Source organism: Coloeus monedula (assembly GCF_965178545.1).
Source record: "Coloeus monedula genome assembly, chromosome: Z".
Lineage (NCBI taxonomy): Eukaryota > Metazoa > Chordata > Aves > Passeriformes > Corvidae > Coloeus > Coloeus monedula.
Window position 1 is genome coordinate 63,671,069 of NC_138822.1, and position 24,374 is coordinate 63,695,442.

Sequence of the window (24,374 nt, forward strand, 5' to 3'; positions counted from 1 at the left end):
AAGGACTACAAGCAGGGCTTCTACAAGTACATCATCAGCAAAAGGAATACTAGGGAAAATGTGGGGTCACTCATGAGTCAGATGGATGTCCTGGTGATGGAAGACAGAAAAGGCAGAACTGCTGAATGCCCTCTTTGCTTTGGTGTTAACTGCTGAGGCCAGCCCTAAGGAATCCCAGACCTTGGGGCAAGGAGAGAAAGGCTGCAGAAAGGAAGACCCTCCCCTGGTCATTGAGGGTTCAGCTACATAGGCTTAACATTCCTCATAGGTAAGCTCAGGAAATGTGGTTTAGATGAATGGACAGTGAGTCGGATCAAGGACTGGCTGAATGGCAGAGCTCAGAGGGTCAGGGGAGTAGAATCCAGTTGGAGGCCTGCAGTCAGTGGTGTTCCCCAGGGATCAATGCTGGGTCCAGTCTCACTCTACTTGTTTCTCACTGACCTGGATGAAGGGATACAAGGTTCCCTCAGCAGGTTTGCTGATGATACAAACTGGGGGGGTTGGCTGATCCACCTGAAGGCTCTGCTGCCCTCCGGCTGGACCGTGGTAAGCTGGAGAGTTGGATGGAGAGAACCCCAGTGAGGTTCAACAAGGGAAGAGCAGGGTCCTGCCCCAGGGAGGAATAACCCCAAGTACCAGCACAGGCTGGGGCTGCCCCACTAAAGAGCAGCTCTAGCAGAGAAGGACCTGGGAGTTCTGGGGGATCACAAGGTGACAATGAGCCAGCAGTGTGTCCTTGTGGCCATGAGGCCCAGCGGGATCCTGGGGTGCATAGGGAAGAGTGTGGCCAGCAGGTCAAGGGAGCTGATCCTCCACCTCTACTGGGCCCTGGTGAGGTCACATCTGGAGTGCTGTGTCCAGTTCTGGGCTCCTCAGTATAAGAGAGAAATGGAGCTTCTGAAACATGTCCACTGAAGGGTCATAAAGATGATGAGGGGTCTGGACCATCTCTCTTATGGGGAGAGACTGAGAGAGCTGGGCCTGTTTAGTCTAGAAAAGAGAAGACTGAGAGGGGATCTCATTAAGGCATAAAAATATCACAGAGATGGGTGCCAAGAGGATGGTGCCAGACTTTTCAGTGGTGCCCAGATACAGGATGAGAAGCAATGGTCATAAACTACAACACAAGAAATTTCACCTCAAGATAAGGAAGAACTTCTTTATGTTGAGGGTGGCACAGCACTGAACACACTGCCCAAGGAGATCATGGAGTATCCCTCTCTGGAGACATTCAAAACACAGAGAGACCTGTTCCTTTGTAACCTGCTCTAGGTGACCCTGCCTTGGATGAGATGATCTCCAGTGGTCCCTTGTAACTGTAACTCTTCTGTGATTCTGTGAATTTAAGGCAAGATCTATTACAGCAATATCCTTACCAAAAGAGAGAGAGAAAAGTTACAGATTAAGTTTACAGGAAAAAATTAGAATTTAAAATATTCAGATAACCAAGCAAATGTACTTTTTATTCTTTTTTTTAATATTTATATTGACTTTTCATATTAACACTACATGACACTACACAGCAACACACACACTGTCATAACACAACTGCAGCCCAGGTAGTTTCAAGTATGTTCTCACACATTTTCTTTTGCTCTTTTTCTGAGACAGCCCTAGAAAATAACTCCCATCTGGACAGTAAATCTATCCAAGTGCCAGTATAACACTTCCTCTGAAGAATGGTTTCTAATTGGATACCATTAGCAACGCTGCTGAGATTAGCATTAGATCTGAGCTTCATTTCTGATGTTTCACTTGATTGCATATTCTTTGGGTGTGTATTTGTCGTGTTACTAAGAAAACCTTAAGAGGGAGGAATAAATTGATTTTTAAAACTACTGTGTTTGAATCTCATCCACTTCTCTTCCTCAGATCAAAAAAAAAAAGGCACCATATAAATGCAGTGATTTTTAGTATGGCAAACTGAAGTCTAAAGGAAACCGCAGGAGTCCCACAGACCTTCATGGAATACGCAAAAACCCAAGCATTTTTAAAAGCCATTGACATTGATATTTCAGTATTTCAACACTAGTGTTTTCAGATGGCTAAAGAATTCCTTTACATTATGGAACTGACACAGTTCAGATTTAATTTTTCTCATTTTTAAGTTAATGCATAGCCAGGAATATGAAATACCTATCCCAAAAGGATACTGAAGTGCACTCCATCCCCCACTATCCATATCTACTTTTTTTAAAATATGCAATAGAAATAATCACAGCTACTATATACCTAGTAATCACAGCTATTTAGTACAGCTGACTGGAACCAAGATACTTCAGAACTGCTTTGCTTTCCAAATCCACTAATTTCTGCATTAAATAACCTCATTTTCTTTCATTGCTACTGTGAAAAAGATCCACGGAAACAAATTCCTGACTTTCTAAACAAAGAAAACAATGAAAATTAAATGCACATAGCAACCAGACTAAAACATGGTAAGCTTCTGGCAGAGGTAAAAAACCATAAGAAGCATAAAGCTTATGCTTCAGGTTTAGTTCTTGGAGGGATTACATTTGGATCTACCATATGAGAAAATACAGTGTACTGCATACCGTCAATATCTATTCCAGCAGAAAGGAAGAGACACTGTCTTAATTCCTCTAGTTATACCACCACAGTCAAAAGAGATGAAACAGCACAGGGGAAGTGAAGGTAAGAGGCATTACTAGTCATTTGCCCATAGGAAGCAACAAACCTTACAGTGCAGCAAGCACAGCTGAGGCAGTGCGGCAACAGCACGGATTATTAGCTCAGTGGAGAATGCCAAAGCACACAAAGCCTACAGCATTGTAGGCTATACAAAAGGTTAGAAAACACAAGCATGTGCACATGCTTCTATCTACTTAAGCATTTGCTGTTTATAGAAGTGCCAGACAAAATACGCAGAAGATTTTGTATCCTTTGAACTAATATTTTATAGCCTCAAAATTACAGTCATTGAGGAGTCAATATTTATTAGCATTTCCACAATCTGAGCAGCACTATTAATAAAATCAGAGCAGATGGAAGCTGCTGTCATATGTTGTTGGGGTTTTTTTTCTGGGGCAGGAGGGGGACTAGGCAGTAACAGTTTCTCCACAGGAATTCATATAGAACTTCTGACGACTAAATATTCTATTGGATACTCTTTTTATTCATGAAAAATACTTGCCTCTACAAACCCTTACAATATGAGGCAAAAGCAAGTTAGTGCCATCTGCATTGGCATCACTTAATATAGAAAAAAGCTGATTCTGAACATGTGTTGCTTTTCCATTGAGCATTGAAAGCAAATCAAACTTTGTCTTGTTAACACTCTTCACATTTTTATACATGCTCTCTAGCTAAAAAATGTTAACACACCAGTAAGAGAGAAATTATATGATATGATGCATGTCTAGGCTTTAGAGCAGCAAACCAGAAAGGACACTAAGAGACCCAACAAAAATTTTAAGCATTTTTTCAAGTATCTTTTATCCACATTTTCAAAAAAAAAATGTTGATCATTTCTAAGAACTGAAAAAAAAGAAGAAATTACAAAACCCAGTATTCTGAAGTTCTCAAGACACTTAATAATAGCCACTGAGCTTCAAAACAGAGTTATTTTCCTTTTCCATCTATTCCCCTTTCCATATATGCACACAAACACATGCAAATAAATGTAATTTACTTGGGTTTTCAACAGATATGCATAGCTAAAAAAAATTGCCTTCAAAGTAACATGAGAGATGATGCAGGATAAAATTCAAGTGCTTTGGAGGCAATTATAACAAAATACAAATAAGTAAGAGGACTTCTACTTTAATCATTAGGCAGTTTGTCCAGAGGAAAGACAAATAATGTACTTACCACTGTGTTACTTTTTTCTCCCTGCTGCTTCTTCCCTGAGCTTTCAAAGTCAACATTCTGTTTAGGACAAAGGGACAAATTTTAGTCAACCCTATCACTACTAGATAAGAACAAACTAATATTTCATTGTATTGGATATTTATTTGGCTTTCAGAATTTTGGTTTTGTTAGAAGAAAAGCTGTACATGTGTGTGAATAATAGCCTGAATATTTCAGAGTACTTGAAAGACTTCCAAGACAGCAGAACTGCATATATACTTTCAAAGGAGATAATTCTTTGGTGTATAAAACACTGCTTTTTATCCTACTTTTCTTTTAAAGCATTCTGTCTACAAAGTTGTTTCATTTTTACTCCTTTTATAGTTACATATTAAAATATTAAGTATCACACAGATATTTCTCTTGCACACAGTTCTGAAGAATTCTAAGAAAAAATACATCAAAATTAAGCAAAGATAAAGAGAGTACATTTTTGCATTGTTAACTTTAGGAATTTTTTTTAAGTTGCAACACATTTTATAAGGCATAAGAGAACTCTGATGCTAACTTCACTGAAGTAGAACAATTAAAAACAAATTAAAGCATCAAATGTATTTGACTGAAAACACTCAAAATCAGTGGTTGGGCCAATGGGAAGGATCAATTTTGCCTCCGACAAAGGCAGAAGTAGAACATATATTCAGAGGGATTAAATGTCACTGTAGTCTGACACTGAGCACGAAGTTATGCAGAACAGATAAGAAGCTAAGTCAAGCAGCATATAATCTGTCAAATTTTCATTATCTAGAAAAGAATTTAAATTGTGGGGATCACAGGTAGCTTCTTTCAAAGGATTGCCTATAAACGGAACTGTATTTCACTTCTTTCCAACAAAAGCAGAACCAGGCCACCATAAAACAAATAGATCCTGAAAGAGATTTAAAATCAACTTGTTCCAGGAGAAAAGCTTGTTTTGGGGTAAGAAACAGGACAATGAACTCCCACTCCCAGAAGTAAGGACTGCCACAGCAGGATTGCACTATAATCAACTTTTGCATATTGCATGTCCTATTCCTCATTTGGGAGTCACTGTTGTCAGCTTCTGCATTCGTAACAAGTGAACTCCAATGCACTACACTGCATAGATCTACTATTCATTTATTTTCAACAGAAGGACATCCAAGACATGCAGATAGCAAGGGGTAAAAGTAATATTAAAGCCTCAAGCCCTTCAAGTTCCCTACTGAAAAAAAAAAAAATTCTCTGTTAGTTTAGCCAGCCTCAAAAATGCAGAGCAGTACCACTCAAGACAATTAAAAAAATCAAGAAAGGCATCAAGGATCAAACCAGATTCTGAAACTTGGGCTCTTAGAAAAGTCAGTCAAACTGCCATAGCTGCATGCTTCTTTCCTTTCCCACAGCACTTTGATCCTACTGCAAAACTCTTTAATCTTTATAAAAGCTATTTCAGAGGCACTGTACACAAACTCCCAAACAGAAGAAATGCAGGTCTGCAATAGTTTTGCTAGGATAAGCAGAATTCATCCAGAGAACACAACAGTGCAGAGCTGGATCTGACAAAGAAACAGTCAGGTGATTGTGCCTCTGAAAGATAAAGACCTAAGGTCAAGAGTCTGCTGGCAAAGCATTCAGAGAAGAAAAATTATCAAAGAAATAGCTAGCCCCATAATCATCACAAAAACAATAAACAAAAAGGGATTACTCTTGCATCATTTCCTGACACCTGTTACGCTGCCTCTGTTGAAATGCCTAAAAGAATAAAATCCAGTGATAGGGAGCCATTACCATTTGAACTGTTCGCAGACTTCCAACCCAAGCAGAAGGAACTCATCCAATCTCAAACATCCAGAGGCAACAATAGAGCAAGTGTGTGCATGAGGGGAGGAATACACAATACTACCTGGGCATTTCAGGTCATTCTGCTTTAGAGATTTAGCAGCTACACAAGTCTCTGAACAAAAGACATCAGTAACAAAATCAAACAAAAGCAATGAACTCTGTGCAACTGATGTTTCCATAATGTCACTTGAAACTGTGACATTGAGTCACACAATCTTAACCCTCTATCAAAAGATGACAGCTAAGAAAGTGCTGTAACTACAACTGCAAGCACTGATGAGTTTCCAATAGCAGGAACCTTAAAGGCTTACACATACTCCTATCACCAGGCAGTTTGCAGGAAAGCACAACAAACTCTCTAAGAAAATAAACCAGGGTATTTGGAAGAGCTCAAAGTAACCGTGCACCAGAACTGTAGAAGTCTAGAAGACAAGGGGCTAATGTGCTTTTCTCAAACACCAATAGCAGGGTGTCTGTGGCACCAACCAAGGACTGCAGGTAACAACAGCCAAGGACTGTTGGCAGTGATACCCTGTGAGAAAGAACAAGATGTGACTGAACCAGGGGCCATAAGGAGGTAGGACAGCACTTTTCTGGGACAAAGGTCTTTTCTCTACCTCTTGGAGGTAAGCACAACTCAGTACAGCAAACACAGAAATGAGGTGGAGAAGCAGGCATGGACTATATGGGGGGAATAAGACCACCAAAGATGCCCAAAGCCCTCTGACCCATTTCCAGAAAGGCCTGGAGGAATGGACTGTGAGTGGTAATTAATTTGCATAGAAAGTGTGACACTTACCTCCAGGGCAAGGAAAGCTTGTCTATTAATAGGTAACCTGATCTAAGCCCAGGCAGTGGCCTCAGGACATGTCATCAGCTGGACTGATGCTGCAGCCGGGACTGGTAATCTCTTTCTTTCCTTCCTCCTTCTCTTTCTTTCCCTTTTGTCTTTAGTGCATATCTCTCCCTCTGTCTTCCCTTAAACCCTACCCCTTTATCCAAAATCCACTGCCATGTGCTTATATAAGAGGCCAGGGTACTAACATACCTATTTCCAAGCCAAGTGTGTAATTAGTAATGAAACTTCACATGCTTTTGTGGATCATCTGACTTCTCATTCCTTTCAACCAATGAATTCTACAAATCTTGGGTGCTCCCTTTCCCTTAAGGGTGCAACATCACAAAGACCTCAGCTAGTTCAGAATACCACTTTTCTAGTTGTTTTGCAGAAGTGGTAACAGGTGCTTTAGATGACTAAAAGTTACCCTCAAGGTAAAAACACCTTATGAAATCTTATTTAACCATGCTCTAGGGCATGATATCAATCACATCAGACTGAGCCTCAATATGTTCCTCTAACCAAAAAGCCCTAGCACTCAGTTTTATGGGGAGAGTACTTGGGGGAATTATCATACGTGTCCATCCTGCTCTTACTCTTTCCTAAGTATAACCCAAATGCTACTAGAAAATGCTTGCCAGATGGATTTCCAGTCTGCCCCAGAGCAGCTGTTCCAATCACTATACTCCAGGGGTTGCCCACAACTAAGTGAGCAAGTATTTCTCATTCCACTAAAGTATTTCACTTCCAACTTACCACTGGCTTCAGCTTACGGAGGACAGATAGCCTAAGAGGAATCGAAGAAGATTGTCTGAGCAGCCAGGGATCAGGTCAGGAAAGCTAAAGCACTGGTAAAATTAAATCTGGCCAGGGGCATCAAGGGCAACAAGAAAAGTTTCTATAAGATGGCTTCTTTACCATCCAGAGGGAACTGGAAAAGCTTCAGAAAAGGGTCCATAAGAACCTCAAAGTTCAACAAGGCCAAATGCAAGGTGCTGCACCTGGGTCGGGGCAATCCCAGACATGAACAGAGACTGGGAGGCGAACTCAGTGAGAGCAGCTGTGTTGAGAAGGACTTGAGGGTTCTTCTGGGTGAAAAGCTAGACAACAGTGTGCGTTCACAGCCAGGAAGGCCAACTGTACCGTGGTCTACATCAAAAGAGCAGCAGAGGGAGGTGATTCTGCCCCCTTCCTCTGCCCTTGTAACACCCCACCAGGAGTATTGTGTCCAGTACAAGACATTCTTTACTATGAGGGTGATGAGGCACTGGAATACATTGCCCAGAGAAGTTGTGGATGCCCCATCCTTGGAAGTGTCCACAGAAGGAGGGTGTGAACGTGATGATCTTTAAGGTCCCTTCCAGACCATGATTTCTATTATTTCTATAGGCACATGGGTGATAAAAGGAAGACTGTGAAAATGTGGGTCTCTCCAAAGGAAATGGGAGAAGTGGTTACCTGGGAAGTGGAAAAGGCCAAAAGTACTCAATTACTTTTTTGTCTCAGTCTTCACCAGCAAGTTCTCCAGCCACCTCACCTGACCTGCAGAAGGTAAAGGCAGGGACCAGAAGAATGAAGAACTATCTATCTGCTGTAGGAGAAGATCTGGTTTGAAACATCTAAGTAACCTGAAGATTCACAAGTGTATGGGACCTGATGAGGTACATCTACAGATCCTGAAGGAACTGACAAAGGAAGTAGATAAGCGACTATCTAATCATACTTGAGAAGTTGTGGATGTCCTACGACTGGGAAAAGGACACATAACCACCATTTTTAAAAAGGGAAATAAACACCCATGGAACTTACAAGTCAGTTAGTCTCACCTCACTGCCCATAAAGACCATTGAGCAGATCCTCCTGAAACCTCTGCTAAGGCACACAGAAAATAAGGAGGTGATTTGTGACATCCAGCATGGCTTCATGGGGAAATCATGTCTGACAAATGCAGCTGCCTTCTACAATGGGGTTACAGTTCACTGCAATCCTCAGAATTCTTTCAACTGCTTTTGAAAGAATACTGATGTACCCAGAACACTCGTAGCAAACTTTCACACAACAGATCAGGATGTAGCGTTATACTTCAGTACAACGAATGAGGCCCAAGCAGTTTTTACCTTCTCCAAACTGTTTAAGGAAACCAAACCAAACAAAAAGAGAGAGGGAGAGGGGGTAAATCACAACATGCTCTTCATTACAGGAAGGGTTGGAAATATGTATCTTTAAAATTGCTTGCTTCAGAGACATTTCAGGGAGCCTTCACCTCTTGATAACCATCCTCCATATTAAATACTGAAAACAGTAAAACCAGCAAAATACTTATTTAAATGACTCCAGGAGAGTATTGCAGAATCCAGATTATCTGTGCTTGTCCTTAAACATCCATTCATATTCAGCAGAAAAGTACATTCAGATAAAAAGACTTTAGATTGATCAAAATTATCCATAGCAGAGACTCACATTAAGCAGAAACAGATCCCATACTCAACCACTAAAATCTGTCTTGTAAACCAAGAACAATTTTAGGGCAAGGAGATAGTTGGTTTTTTGCCTTTTGAAATGGGGATGAGGAAGATGAGGGGTTCCAAAGCAGACTGAGGAAGAGCAACTGTATGCACCATCAGTATCACTGTACTTGATCAAGAAGATTTTGCCTGCCAAAGGATCAGGGGAGTACATGCAGATGTGCATAATCATTTCATACACAATGATAATAAATAAGTTTTACTGTCAATGGTTACTGGCAAGATTCCAATTCAATCACAACCTGCCACATTGGTGGGAAATATGTGCCTTACAGTGAGATAATTTGAACAAACAAAACAACATATGATTTTGATTGAGGAAACAAAAGATAAACACAGCTGAGAAAATATTTATCTCTAGACAGCATACCTTTTGGAATTAAACATATTTTGCACAAAGTAGAAAGGCCTGCAGACCACAGACAGCTTAGTTCATCTCAGATTCCCAGACTGGGGAATAAAGAGGGGTAAGAGAGAAGAAACAGGGAGACAAAGGATTTAGAGACCATTCTCAAAAACAAATCCATCTTGCTTTTCCTGGAAGCAGATGCTGTCCCTCCTGTCTCACCGCATTTTTTTGTTTCAGTATCTGAACCAAAGACAGACATTTAGAGTGAAGCAAAGAAACAACGAACTGTCTCACTGACAAAAATCTAACAAGTTTCAGGGAGCAGAACTATCTTTCTACTGATTTTGGGTGGTCAAGTCTAAGATGTTAATAACGAAACATTACCTCAAGCAGCGTGAGACTGACCTACTTGAGGATTTGTTACCTCCTAGTACCAATGCTGTCACAGCTGCTGACAACCAGAATCCTTTAATGCAGGAAGAGGACAGCTGATGGCACATTCTAAGCAAGCACACAAAGGTTCACTTTTGCTTCCAGAATGCCCCAAAATAACCTGCTGGTATACTGCAGAGGACATGCAGTTCAAAAGTGTTCTGCCAAGGGCTTTGGGTATGCTTATCAACATAATAGAATATTATGGGATAGAAAAGGCACTAAGATAGGTCCCTGGACTGGGTAACTTGTTACATGAATTATATTTTAATATTAAGAGTTTCATTGTTCTGCCAGATTATCTACAGTTCCATTAAAGGTCTTTTTAATTAACTTAAAACTTAATGGACTGCCTAGAGTGCAACAAAGTGAAATTCTGTTATTTACAATATCACAACAGCACTTTTGCAGAAGAGTTAAGGAAACACATTCATACCTGTGCACACATACATAAATCAGAGCTGCTGAATTTTGTGGTTGACTACTTTCCTTTGGGGAAGCTGGTCAAAAAAAGGGTCTCCAAGGCATAAATGAAGACTGCACCTGTGACCTCAATTTTTTTAAAGGTGGCATTTTCACCTCTGTGGATATAGCTACAAAAACCTTCTCTAAGTGTTCTGAGTACAAATAGTGGTTTTGCAACAAAACAAACATACCTAGACTTACGGAAATTGTCTGAGGTTCAAAACTCCCTTTTATAATAGTGCAGAAATGACCAGTATGTCTGCATTTGATCTCACCAGTGAAAAACTGCTCTGATGCACGTGCACCAGATTGGAGAAGTTTCGGATCTCATCAAACTGCAAGGAATCATTTACGAATCGAGATGCCTGTCTCCTGAAGCATAAGACTCAGCACATGCTCTGAAAAGTTATTTTATATATTCTAATACAAAGAACAAAATATCAAACAACAAATAACAATTAAGCATAAACAGTTAGATCTACAACACCTTCAGAAGGCATAGCTGTTGCAGGTAAGACTCACATTGTGACTTTTATTTGCCTTTAAACCCCATATTCTCCAGAGAAGCAGTAAGATGTAGCACTATTTTACCTCCTTTCCCCAAGCACTGAGAACTGCAGATGGAGGTTGTTAGGCACCTCTCCAGATCATGTGGGCCAACCCACTACCAACACCACCACATCAGAGCAAACTGCAACATTAGATGCTACAAAGTCAAACTTTACTTTTGAGTTAAGGTCAGTGTCAGTTTGTACAAAAGGAAGCACATCAGTCGGATGATTTGGAAACATTTCCAGGGGACAAAGCTGAGACTTAGTGGTTTTTGTTAACCATGGAGACACATGTTTCTGTGCTTCCACTCTAGCAAAATTGTCTAGTCAATGTAATTAACTATCTTAGGTAGTTGTTTTCCAAGTCTTACTAAAGCAACTGAATAATCACATATTGATTCAATCATTCATGAATGCATAATATAAAATGCTCCTGTTCACATTAAAAAAAAGGTATCAGGCAAATCTCTTTCTAGAATGAAGATGACTTATATCAATATATTCTGCTTTACAGGAAAGTACAGTTGGTGTTCACAGACTTAAAATTTATTAAAATCTATAAACCAAGGTTGTTTTCCAGAACGGTAAATGCGAGGGTGATTAAAATGTTGCTGTATGCTGCTCCTAATCATTCTGCTTAAGGCACTAGTGATGTTTACTGTTTCTGCTACTCGATGCCATCACATTAGCTCAAATAACCAGAAACCAAGACAGAAATGAAAACACAGAATAACACTGGTTTTCTACTCCAAACTTAACGCTAAAAAGTAAGAATTTTATGAAGGCTTTAAAACATTAATATTCATAGCGTCCTTAAACACTGTACTTATTTAATATACATATTTTTAACAAAATAAACAAGTTTAGTGATTTCTTCTTAACAACTTGATTCTTGTCTTTGAAGCATAAAATACAGCAGTACCTGAACTTAAAAAAAAAGAAATAAGTCATCGCAACAGAAAACTATCTGAGATCATTTTGTAGATTACTTATCTTAGCCTCACAGATCATTCTTAGGGACAAAACCAACACATTTCAGAATAGCAACAGTGTACCCCATGCACTGTCACAACTCTTTAACAAACCTTTTGTCTCTAAGTGACAGTTGTGCTAACTCACTGAGTAAAAGTGAGTAGCTGTGCCAAGCTACACACTGAGGTATAGTTAACCCTGAGGAGGCTTTGTTGTTAGTGGGAACAGAAAGAATCCAACTTGATTCAATATAGGAATTAAAAAGGAGAAAAAAAGTTTGGTTTTTTTCAGGTTACAACAACTTTCACATAAGGTTCAGCCATTTCAAAGATTTCCACTGCTACAACAGAACTGACATTAACTTTTGAGGGAACTGAACATACCTACGTCACATCAGGAGGCCAATTAGCACCACAAACAATGTGACATGAACACTGAGGATAACAAGAGAGACTGCAAATCCAAGAGAAAACTATTTAGATCTGGTGCTCCCACCCTTTGCTCCTCTGTAGCCCTGTTCCTTTTCACCCTTTCCCCCCTTCACTCTTTAGTTTCCCATCAGCACATGGATCCTAAGCAGTGACCACTCCAAAAGGCCAAAGCTTTTTCAGTCCTGTTACTGTTAAACACAGCAAATGTGGTAAAAACTCAGCCTCCTTTCACTGCAGAACAAGAGACACTGATAATGGGAAAGATGAGGAATGTGGAAAATTTGGAAAACAAGTGACTAAGAGAATAATATGTAAGAGACAGAATATACAATTGAATCAGTAGTAATATTTATTACTGAAACCACAAAACTCAGTCATACACACACATTAAACAACACCAGAACGTACATGACTGTTTCTAGAAAAGACATACTTGATCTAAATTCAGTAGGTGGTTAACTTGTATTATGCTATTATCATGATCCTTATTTCTTTTTGCCTACTTCCATTCACCAGATAAACTCTTTTTCCTCCCCCACTTCATCATACCCACATCTTTTATTAGATATTGAAATACTCTATGGAGGGACATACCTAATTTTATTTGTGCAGTACTTCAGAAATACCGCACCAAGACTTATAGAGACCATGGACATGTATAAAATGCTGGTGGCAGCCAACACCCACACTTCTGTGTGCAAATAGCACTTGTCTAAATACTGCATTAAGTAGGTGCTGACTCACTAAGATAACACATTCACTACTTAGTATGAGGAAAAAGTAAGTGATCTAGATACTAAAGCAAGTATGACCAAGCATGAGAGGAGAAAGCACAGGGAATAAAAACCTGAATAATCAATTCTCCAATAACAACATGTGAAACTTAATCAGATAAATCCTAGGATAACTCCTAGAATGAACCCCAGATTGTCACAGACTGCGCATTCCTGTCCTGACAGACAAATGACCTAAGGTTCAAGTCCTCTTGGACAACATTTAAGTACAGGTTTCTAGCACTCCACATGAACAACCTTCTATTTACACCTCAATAGTAAGACAAATAAAGATGGTATATTTCTCTCCATTTAAAACCTGGGCAGCCAGATATACTTTCGACACACCTCCCATATCAGGCAGATACTCTACTAGTTATGACACAGCTTATGCACAAAACCTAACCCTAGAGCCGTTTTAAACTATCAAAATACAGGTGGACATGACAGAATTCAGACTACAAATTTTACCAATTTTGTGAATGTTTGTGGCATCAAATGTTTGAATTCATCTTGTGCCTGTGGCCTTTTATCACTACTGGCTGGTCCAGGAGATTCTACAACACAGTTTGAACTGTTAAACAGCTAAGGCTTTATACTTGAATTTATCAAATTATGTACAAAATTCTTGGAACTAGTAAGACCTAAGTTGTCTTAATATGTTATGAAATTGATAATAGGAATTGGATAAATCGTTTACTTTTCACATCGTTTAGAAACGTAACTTTATAGCATAATGGAAATTTCAAATTTAAATTGTTTCAAAAAGAGAAGAAACTAACAGCAAACAGTTGCTATAATTGTATACTTAATTATAGATCTCACACCAGCCAAGTCATTGTTGGGGTATGTAAATTCCTGAGTTCTCTTTCCTTTCAGGGCAGAGGTGAGCAGTGCTAGTTAAGCAACACTTAAAGCTATTTTTAGATGTCATTTCCCCCCCCTCCACATGTGGACAGGCATAACTTTCCAATTAACAATTGCTATTATGAACCTTTTACTTCCTTCTGCATTTATTTTGTTCCTCCCTACTTTACAAAATTGAATTAGGAGACATCACTGGCCAGTTTGATTACAAATACAATTAGTAATCTGACAACATGCTTGCAAAATTGCTAAATATTCATAGCCACGAAGGAAACTAACTTCAGCTGTGCTCTTAACATGCAAAGTGAAACAAAAATATTTGTGTTACTGCTTTGTCTGAGTGGGTTTAAATAAAAAAACAACCATCAGATACTTGTTAAAGCTTCAACTGTCAAATATTGCACACACCAATTTGAATGTCAGTGCTGTCTATAAACAGTAACAAAGACACCAGGAGGAATAATATACTTCTATATTGAAAACAGAAATTATATAGTCAAGCAGCAACAATATAGAAGCAGAGATATGAATTTTTAAAAATACACTGATCTGAAGTAGAGATATATCCTGAAGGCAAATGTCCAGTATTAGAACTTTTTTTTGTAAGCTCTGGACAATTAAACAGGTGTCTTCCTGGAAGCTGATGTTTCCTGTTTGAATTGATATTAAATTTTAAACTAACTACAGCAGCTACTGATTGTGACTAAACATATAAAACATCAAACTGAAAAGTATTTTTACCCTACTACACTTCACACAGGCATGCACCATCTGTCATGGAGGTATGATCTGTAACTCTGTGACATTATCACATTACTCTTGAAAAGGCTAATGCTACTGCTTAATCTCACGATTTGAGCCAATTTCTAAACACTAAGCCTTGGCTTGCCGTCAGATCTCCCTACCTGCCTGTGAATCAATGATGCAGCACAATTGTCACTTTTTACCATATAACTTAAAGCTACCCAACCCCTTTGTTGCAGCAAATTTATATTCTGCAAATACTGTTAGAGGTAATTTGTTTCACCATTGAAAAGAATCTATAGAATCTCCCTGGATTTTAGCTATGTAACAGGGTAACAATCCTCCTCTAACACACAAAACAGTCCAGACCCATAAGCTACCTGAACTAAAAGGGAAACAGCTCATTAAGGTAATAAAAAATTGCTGTCATTTGAAATTGCAGAGCTGCAAGGTAATTAATCCCCAACTCACAAGAAAATTTAAGGAAATTAATATGCTGAATTCAACAGATTGGAAAACAGTCCTAGTTGTTCCTGTCTAAAAAAAAATCCCTCTGCTGATAGAACTTGAAGAAACGAATGTGGACATAGCTTCTCAATCTGAAAAAAACAAAACCACAATTGTTACTTAAAAATCATGTGTGGATTGCATACACTGGAAAGGAGCAGGATATGAGTTTGTTATATTCCCTCCAATAATGAGATTGCAGTGAGGGTTGTTTTGTCTCAATTCTTACCCTTTTTTTATTGAATTTACTTTAAACCAACACAGCATAACATACAGAAACAGCTGTTTGTGTGTAGTCTGGAAATCAGTAAGTCTCTCCTCATTCCCTATTTCTCATTCTTTGCAGGGTTGTCTTGTAAAAATATACTGCCTGGAGGAATATGCCCTTCATATACTGATAGGAGCCCTACCAAACTACATGCCCTAAAATGCATTTTGAAGATTATATCCATACATCTTCCAAAATCCTTTTTACTGTAGTTGCCCATTACAGTTCAAAATGCCTTCCAGTAATAACTGAATTGCAGTATTAGATCTGATAGCCAAAGAATGGAGGTTCTTAGGGGTTTCGGGTTTCTAGATACTGTTCCGTTCTGACTTCTGAGTAAAGATAAAAACAATCAGATATGAGCTTTAAAAACAACATCTGTTTAAACTAAAATTAATTTTTTTCTGGATTTTCCAGACCTTCTCCAACAAGCTAGTACAAGATCTGGGAAAATCAATTAAGTTCGTATTTAAAGCTTTCATAGCAATAAAGCAAGTCACTTGTTTATCTGCAGATTACTGGATTTCAATTTATAGGAAAAAAACTGTGTTAGATGACACCTCTATGCAATATTCTTTCTAGCAATAAGACACAGTAACTAAAAAAGAGAATAAAATCAACCCTTTCCAACAGGTTGATTTCTAACATGTCAGTCATCTTTGTTAACAGTTGAAAAAGTACTAGAATATTTTCTAGTATGGAAAAAATCTCAGTAGTAAAGATCAATAGTGAGATTAATGTACTCATTTCATTCCAGATACCAGCATTCATTTTAATACCATTAAGGGATTACTATTTAGACAGACTTAAAATGATTAATAAAATAATTCAACAGTTTTAATATATGCGCTCTATGACAATGCACATAGTCCAGTCTTCCCATAAAATTATAGAAATCCAGAAAGTAATGCACACGAAGTTAATCTTTTCTGGTGTTCACAACCGTAAGAGACTGGGCTGAGAATAAACACTAACAGTACGACACATTATAACAGAGACCAGAATGAGCATTAGCAATTAGACAGCAGTAGTGTTATTAGAACCTTATTTAAAAAGAAAAATTTTCAACAGCTTTGATTAGACTGACAGGCCAGCACCTATATCTGAAATAGTAAATACTGAGAGACAGAGCTTAACACCCACTCACTAGTTTAAGACTAATGAGCCTTAAACTTAAATCTTGCTAGATGTAAAAATGCCTGGGTAATCACACCATACAGATATCAAGTCTTTATCTCCTCTGGTTACTGTTTGCTTTAAATGCATGTGAAGCAAATTACAGTTCGAACGGTAGAAAATGAGGGAAACTTAAAAAAAGGAGCCTTGACCCTCAGTCAAAATTTGACTCTTTCAGAAGTATGGGAATAAAAAGGAAAATAAGGAAAGGGGCAATATCAAAATATAAAAAAGGGAAAAGAAAAGTTTGGTTGGATTGCTAACATCTCCTATCAGTCCAAGACTTCTCAGAGACCTAGTACTGCTCTACAGGTGATCCTTCCTGTGACAAAGTGAAAAAGTCCTCAATAATGGTGAGAGCCTCTAAAGAGTCACCTCTCTTGTCTCCTCATCTTTCCATTGTGATTTCTTCCGCTGTTGGTCACCCTACTCCTCTCCACTCTTCTGCTGTTTCCTCTGTTTCAAGGTGGTTTTTTCATACCCCAAGTTGCTTTCCTTGCCGTTCTAATACTACTGTCCCTGACATGCTTCCATCTCACAGGAATGTTCCAGATGACAGGCACATCTGGGGACTGCCTACTTAAATTCAATGCATATAAAACCAGAACACAATCTCAACCAGCAGCAACAATGTTTTTATCACCTGCATTGATTACTTCTGGAAATCATTACTTTGACCCACAACTCTCCTTGCTTCTCCTTCCTTTGAATTCCTGTAGTCACATTTGTCCCCAGCCCCAAGCACCCAAAACAAAACCTTAACCCCACAAACTTGTACTTATTACAAAAATTATTTCTAGGACACTGCTTGCCTGTATTGCTGGTAAGTATTCCTAATTTGTTTCTTTTCTTCTGAAGATATAAGCAGCTTATTTTCACCTATTTTTCAAACTATTTTCTCATTCAAAATCAAGAGGGAGACTCCTCAGTCAATAAAGTTAGCTTCGATCACCATCTATCTAGCTTCATCAGTTCTTCAGAGAAACTATGGACAGCATTCCCACATAGATATGTAAAATTAATTCACTGTGTGATCCTTCATATTTTCCTTGTCTCTTGGCTTCACAACAATGCTTAAAAATAAAATCCTGACAGCTACCAGGCTGCTGTTGTGCAAATACTACTGCTTATCAAGCTAAACAGTGTTTACCATCACCATCCTCCACATCATGTGCTCCTCTACTGAGCTAAGTCACCCTAATCTGTTCTGAAGGACAATCAACCTGTTGTGTATCCTACACTTGTGTTGAAACATAAGAGACAATTCCAGTTTGCTTACTGAAACTCCTTTAAGTTACACAAAGGGTAATCATAATGCTTTGGAAAATAATTTATTTTACCCATCCTGTATGAAAATACACTACATATGCTACACTTATACAAATACATGCATAAAAACCAAATAATGCAGTTATGCTGGTACAAACATTAAGACTTTCCAAGAAGAAAATTTAAAGCAGACATATCTACCTTGTCTGTTTCTTTATTGTCCCAAATCGTAGTAAGCAAAAATATAAATGACGTTTAACAAAAACCATAAAATCCAACAGAACAAATATTTTGAGTCCTGATTTTTTCATTAAGGGAGAAGAATGAACCCACAATTCCACCTTGAAAAGCAGCAGTCAAGCAATTTCCTTAGTATCTGAAAGAATGTGGGGGTTTTCCCCCTTGTGCTCCAATTATCTCAGCTACAGCTATAAAAACTACCTTCGTGCTTTCATAGAATCATAGAATGGCTGGTGTTGGAAGGGACCTTAAAGATCATTAGTTCCAACCCTTTTGCCCCAGGCAGGGGCACTTTCCACTAGATCAGGTTGCTCAAAGCCTAATTTAGTCTGGGATGGTGCATTCCCAGCTCTTCTGGGCAACCTGCTCCAGTGCTTCACAGTAGAGAATTTCTTTCCAATAGCCAATTTAAACCTACTCTCTTTCAGTTTAAAGCCACTCCCCTTTGTCTTATCACTACACACTCTTGCAAAAAGTCCCTCTCCATCTTTCTTGTAGGCTCCCTACAGGTACTGAAAGGTGCTACAGGGTCTCTCTGGAGCCTTCTCTTCTCCAGCATTCTCTTCTCTCAGCCGGTCTTCATAGGGGAGGTACTTTAGCCCTCCAGTCATTTTCATGGCCCTCCTAAGGACCTACTACAACAGGTCCAAACTTTCAGGAAGTTTTACCTCTCGATTAAAGGGAAGGTATTTCAGCTCCAAAATAAATTACAACCTTTGTAGCTGTGAATAGAGATTTAGAATAACTCTGTAATACTTTTTACTTGAAGTCTGAACTTTAGCACTAAAGGTAAGGAAGGATTGAAGCAGCAACCATATAAACATCTAAAATGAGCAAGAACATTCTCTTGGTTGAATTTTACATGGCTTAGTAATAGCAAAAAAGTCCAGAGAGGCTTCTCCATCTAGCCAAAAGTCAAATCAAGCAGTTTTGTATCCTCAAACAGCAGCCCTTAAATGCAAAAGATAAGCAGGGCTCCTTTCTCACTTACGCAACTAGCTCAAGGGGGAGAGAAAGGGAGCACAAGAGTAAAACATCATTTTACATTATATTCTGGGGAAAATATGAATCCTCTACCTTAAAACCACATTGAATCTAATTAGTTACAGGTTTACAATCAAACAATTTTCTGACTGATCAAAAAATTCAAAATGTGAACCATTTGTCGGTTGAATAAGCCTACCAACAAATGAGTTTGATCATCAAGTTCTTCTCAACTTTCTCAATTACAAAAGTCTCCTATTTTGCCAAGCAAATTAAACATATCTGTTAAATTTATAAAAAATAAAGGGTTAGTATATTTTATCTCATTCTCACTCACTTAAGTGGTCCTAACATTAGCATCCTAGGTATCTTAGGCAGACTCCCTTCATCCTTCACTTTCTGAAGTCGTCAGCTTCTAACCCACGATTCGTTGCTATAGCTTTTTTCCCCCCTTCATTTAATTAACAGATGCACACTTCTCACTACTGTATTAGCTGGTTTTATATTTAATGTTTTCTAAGCATCTAGCAAAACATCCTTTAACTGATTTCCCTTTAAAACTGAGTAGAAAAGGAATTTCTATACAGATGATTTCACTGAATGGCTTCCAACTGATCTTTACAAAAAGGAACAAATAAATGCTGCTGATTAAACTTCATATTTATTACGTACAATCAAAGTCAATTCACAGTCATTTATACTTTCTCAACAACAAGGAGGTTTTAAATACACTACTGGTTACTGGGCTCCTTTCAATAATAGGTGTGACTCCAAATCCTTCTATAATGACTTCTAAAAATACTGCATCCATCATCTTTTGAAATGAACATTTTAGTATTAGTAGTACAAGACCACCTGCACATAAAAATTAAGTTTCCTGTACTTAAGGAGTTAATCATCCTGTATGGGACTGCTATTTGATAGTCCATAACAAGTTATTTCTGCTGTGGCTTACCACAGAGAAAACCAATTGATAAATGTTACTTTTTTTCAGTTCTCATCAAAATAGCACTGTCTTTTTCCTTTACTTTGCCGTTCCTAAATTGCAAGCTGCTATTTTAACCATCAAACACATCACTCCTTCTACCAAGGGTCAGTGATACTATGCAGATCAACCATAAGCTTTTTCTATTTTCCTTCAAACTGAGTACCCAACACTTTTTTCTTTATAAACATTTCTAGAATTATTCATCAGTCCTTCATAAGCAGTATTTCCAATATCTTGTATTTGTATTAGAAAAAAGTTGGGTACTTTTCCTTCTGCACGTTTTAATAGATGTTCTACTTGCCTCTCCTCTGTAATCGATGTTTACTTCCAGCCATTTTTTTTGAGGAAAATCTGTCACCTCTTTTCACCTTAAAATCAAGCCGCTGCTTCATAACAGGAAAACCCACTCCTTCTACACTACTTGTATAGCCAGCTAGCTCACTCTTATCATCACCTTTGTCCTAATTTGCTTATAAGCGGAAGTGTCTGAAGACCACTCGGACCTGCAGAAACACTATGCCATTTGTCCACTTATACAAAAAATGACAGACTGTCTGTCTTGGATGGCTAAAAATCTTCACAGATACATAATCTGCAGTATAACATCATCATGGCAATATAGCATTCCAAAACACACAGCACTTCCCCTGCTACTCCTTCCCTGTAAATCAAAATCAACTAATTCTTTTTGCTTCCTGTGTACAAGGCTTCTTTGGACTGAACTTGATGCAGACTGGCTAGCTTCAAATTTACCCGGTCTTATTTTGTGAAATCCAGTATTTCTCATCCTGATGTGGAATTCTCTAAGACATCAATCTGTACAGCTCTCCACACCATTGTTGTATGATCCTCCAGACACAGCAATGATAGAGGAAGAAAACTATTTTATATAAGTCTGTGCAATTGAATTTGTAAACTTTTACAACTCTTCATATAAAGAAAAATATTTTGGCAGAAAACCAAACTATGGCAAATCCATTACAGCTCCCCACAGTTGCTTACTGCATCACTGAAGGCAAAGCATTCTATTAGGCATTTCTGTCTCACCATCATTTCTTCCCACTAGGAGGAAAATATACTTTTGTAGTATATTGTATACAATTGGATCCATAAGAAAAAAATATCCTGGGATAGGGGGGAAGCAAGAAACTAAAGGAAAGGAGGAAATTGTCAGTGAGGTCTGTGAATAACACAGAAGCAAACCTTAACTGAAGAAATAGGCACTGACATTCAAAGACAACTGTCGAAAGGAAGTTTACTTGCCTACATTAGCTAGCACTTGATTCTATCTCCATGGAACAATGTAGATGGAAAAGACAAGGAGAGAGGGAAGAGGAAGCCAGAATGTGCCATGCTATTTAAATACATTAGAAGAATTCTCTGCATACTTCCTCTCTGACACCACCACACATTTATGACACTATTAAAGAAGTTTTTTATTTGTGAGTTACTAAATTGACAAATAAGATTCAGGAACTGCTTACATAATGCAAGCATGAGTTCCTTAACATCTAGTCTTCGAATAGAATTAAACAAAGTTGCCTCTATGGAGACAGGATGTTTTCCTTACAATACCCAATTCTGGCCGTGTGACAGCCAGCAAGCTCATCACACAAGTCAACCCTATGATAACCTAATCTTGCTTAAACTCTCTTAGCAGCGCACACATTTTAAGGGACAAACTAACTACCATTCCTCATGAGTCCTTAAACGAAAAAAACATTCAACAAAGCAGTCTAGACTATGTTAATATTGAAGTGCCCATGGGTCTGAGAATCATTTCAGTTAATGAGACAGCTTGTCCATACCTCCTCCCTGCACTACAGGGAACACCAGGCTGGCAGAACGACGAGTCCCCCAAGTGCACTGCCAAGATAAAATACATCTCGTGCTGACTAGTTTAACCTTCACAGCCGAAATACCTGAGATATGTTTGAGCAGGCACTTCATGCCAGAACTTGTCAAATATAACTAGGAAGGGGGAGATTTGGGGCAGCATTTATTGCTACAAGGAGAAATGAATCAGCAACTCAAGGGGACTAACTCAGATTAAATATGCAAACCAGAGCTTATATAAGAATCTTGGAACATGTCCAAAATAAAGAATACAAGAACACGGAAGGGATGAGATACAGGGGATCCTTTTTAGCCAGTGTAGTTTTCTTTATTCAGGTGGAAGTCTTGAGAGCAAGACAATGAAATAGGAATTTTCTTAACTGTAATTACACAGCTTCAAAATTGCATCCTTAAATAAAGCATTGTCAGAAGATGAAATACACTCCAAATACATTGCAAAAGAAGCTGCAAGACTCTGTAAGAATGAAGATTTCAGACTCTTGTCAAATTCACCTATTAGGCAGTGTATGGATTACAAAAAGTTTAAAAAAACTAAGAACTCTGACAACTTTTAGTCTCATGTTTCTGTCATATATTTTGGCTATTCGCAAGTAAAAACTCATTTATGGTCTGTTTCCATGTTGTTTTTCAGTACCTGTAAATACAAGTTGATACACTACCTTCACATTGGACCTAAGCATTGTGCTCACTGTGAATTTAGCAGCTTGACAAATTACAGAACTTTTCCAGAAACTTATTTGTTACAGAACTTTTGAGACGCTGGGGAACATGCACTCAATTGGCATTAAAAAGCCTCTATCCAAGATGATTGCAAAACATTGGGAACACTTACTAGGCCTTTTGCAATGCCTACAGCAAATATTTCATCACAACATGCTTTACAATTCAATTATTAAAGACATGTGTGCAGCCACAAGCTTATCAAAAAGCATTGGCTTCCCAATCCTGTTCTTTTTGGTGGGTAGAGATTTTCTTCCCCCAATAAAAGCTCATTAATCAAGGCTGCTAATGAATCAACAGTTAGGAGTGAAAAAGGGACTAGACTTAAGACCAAACGACTGCAAAGCAAGAAGAAACAAACTCTAGATTTAAGCATACCATTTGAATTACCCCAGTAAGACTGAAGTGTTTCCAAGTAAAAACAAGCAGATGCACAGTGAAACTATGATTATAAAACAATGTTCTAATTTAACATAAAATTATTATCAATATTCAAATTCGTGTATTTGCCTATTATCTTACACACATTCAATGTTATTGAACAATATTAGTAGCATAAAAAAAGAAAGAACCTCTTCTAAATCCAAGCCATGCACTGCTGCCTGAACTGTCCACTTTGTGGTTATCTTTGAAGTAAGTAGGACAGTAGCAGCTTATTAGAAGTCTCAGCCTATCCAAATGATAAAATTGTTTCTCTTTTGTTACAATTTTTTCCACAATATCACTCTCTAGTCAGAACTATGAAACAAGCCTCAAAAGTTTAACAGAGAAAAACAGCACTTTTTAAAATACTGTAAACAGGAATCTACAGAAACAATAATTGCAAAGCCCTCACACAGAATATCAAGTACTTTTAATATACATACATGTATTTAGGATCTTCCTCTCTCAAAAAAAAATGTGCTCCTCAAAATCTAACTTATTTCAATAAAACCCACTCTTTCTCCATGAGCTCATTTTCAAGCAAAAGTTCATAAACTTGGTATGGTCTTTTCACAATTTTTCCTAATTTAAATATCATGATGACTTTCTTTCCAAGCACGTAATTTCTGCAATTATTAAGCATTTAAAACATTATTTTTGCCATTAAAATATTTCCCCTCTCAAAAGCCAAACATTTTCTGTGGCTAGTTAGACATATTTGTGGGTGCATTCTAACTACATTCTTGAATCAGAGCAAGAGATGATGAGAGCAGAATAAAAAAAATGCATTTGCTCAACAGTCCTTATTAGGACAAAGAAAGTAAATTACCTACTCCAGTATATACTGTAATCTACCAAAGATTTTTGTGGCACTTCAATTAGGGACAAATTTTTTTTTTTTTAAAGGCCACATCATTCTAGTTATGTTTTCTCACTATTTCCCTATGACCCCTTTCTGAGCACCTACGTGCATCTGCTATTAAATAATGGGATGAAAAATAAGTTTTAAAAAAACATCCCTTCAGTCTTATGCCACCCTAAACATACCGCTAACAATATAACAAGTATACACAACCACAACGGTACATGCATGCAACTGAAAAAAAAAAGTTGATTCCCCCAAAACAAAAATAAAACCAACCCAAATCACTCTAACCTTTCTCTAGATAGAATAACAGCATTTAAGTCAGCTTATCCAAGGAAGAAGTATTTGTTTGAAACTCCTTTTATTTTTTGCACAAAGCTACCTGAATACATTACCATAAAATGGGTAATTAATTCAAACAATGCAGAAAAATAGAGCAGAAGCAATGGAAGTCAGGTTA

General features: G+C 38.0%; 1 protein-coding gene across 5 annotated transcripts in view; it reads right to left on the reverse strand.

Annotated features, from left to right (window-relative positions):
- Window positions 1-24,374, reverse strand: part of ERBIN (erbb2 interacting protein) — a 119,378-nt gene that overhangs the window by 74,393 nt on the left and 20,611 nt on the right. For all 5 annotated transcript variants that reach the window (XM_082301463.1, XM_082301460.1, XM_082301462.1 and 2 more), the window contains one exon: window positions 3,832-3,888. The gene's annotated coding sequence lies outside the window, so the exon portion shown is untranslated. The remainder of the gene's footprint in view (window positions 1-3,831; window positions 3,889-24,374) is intronic.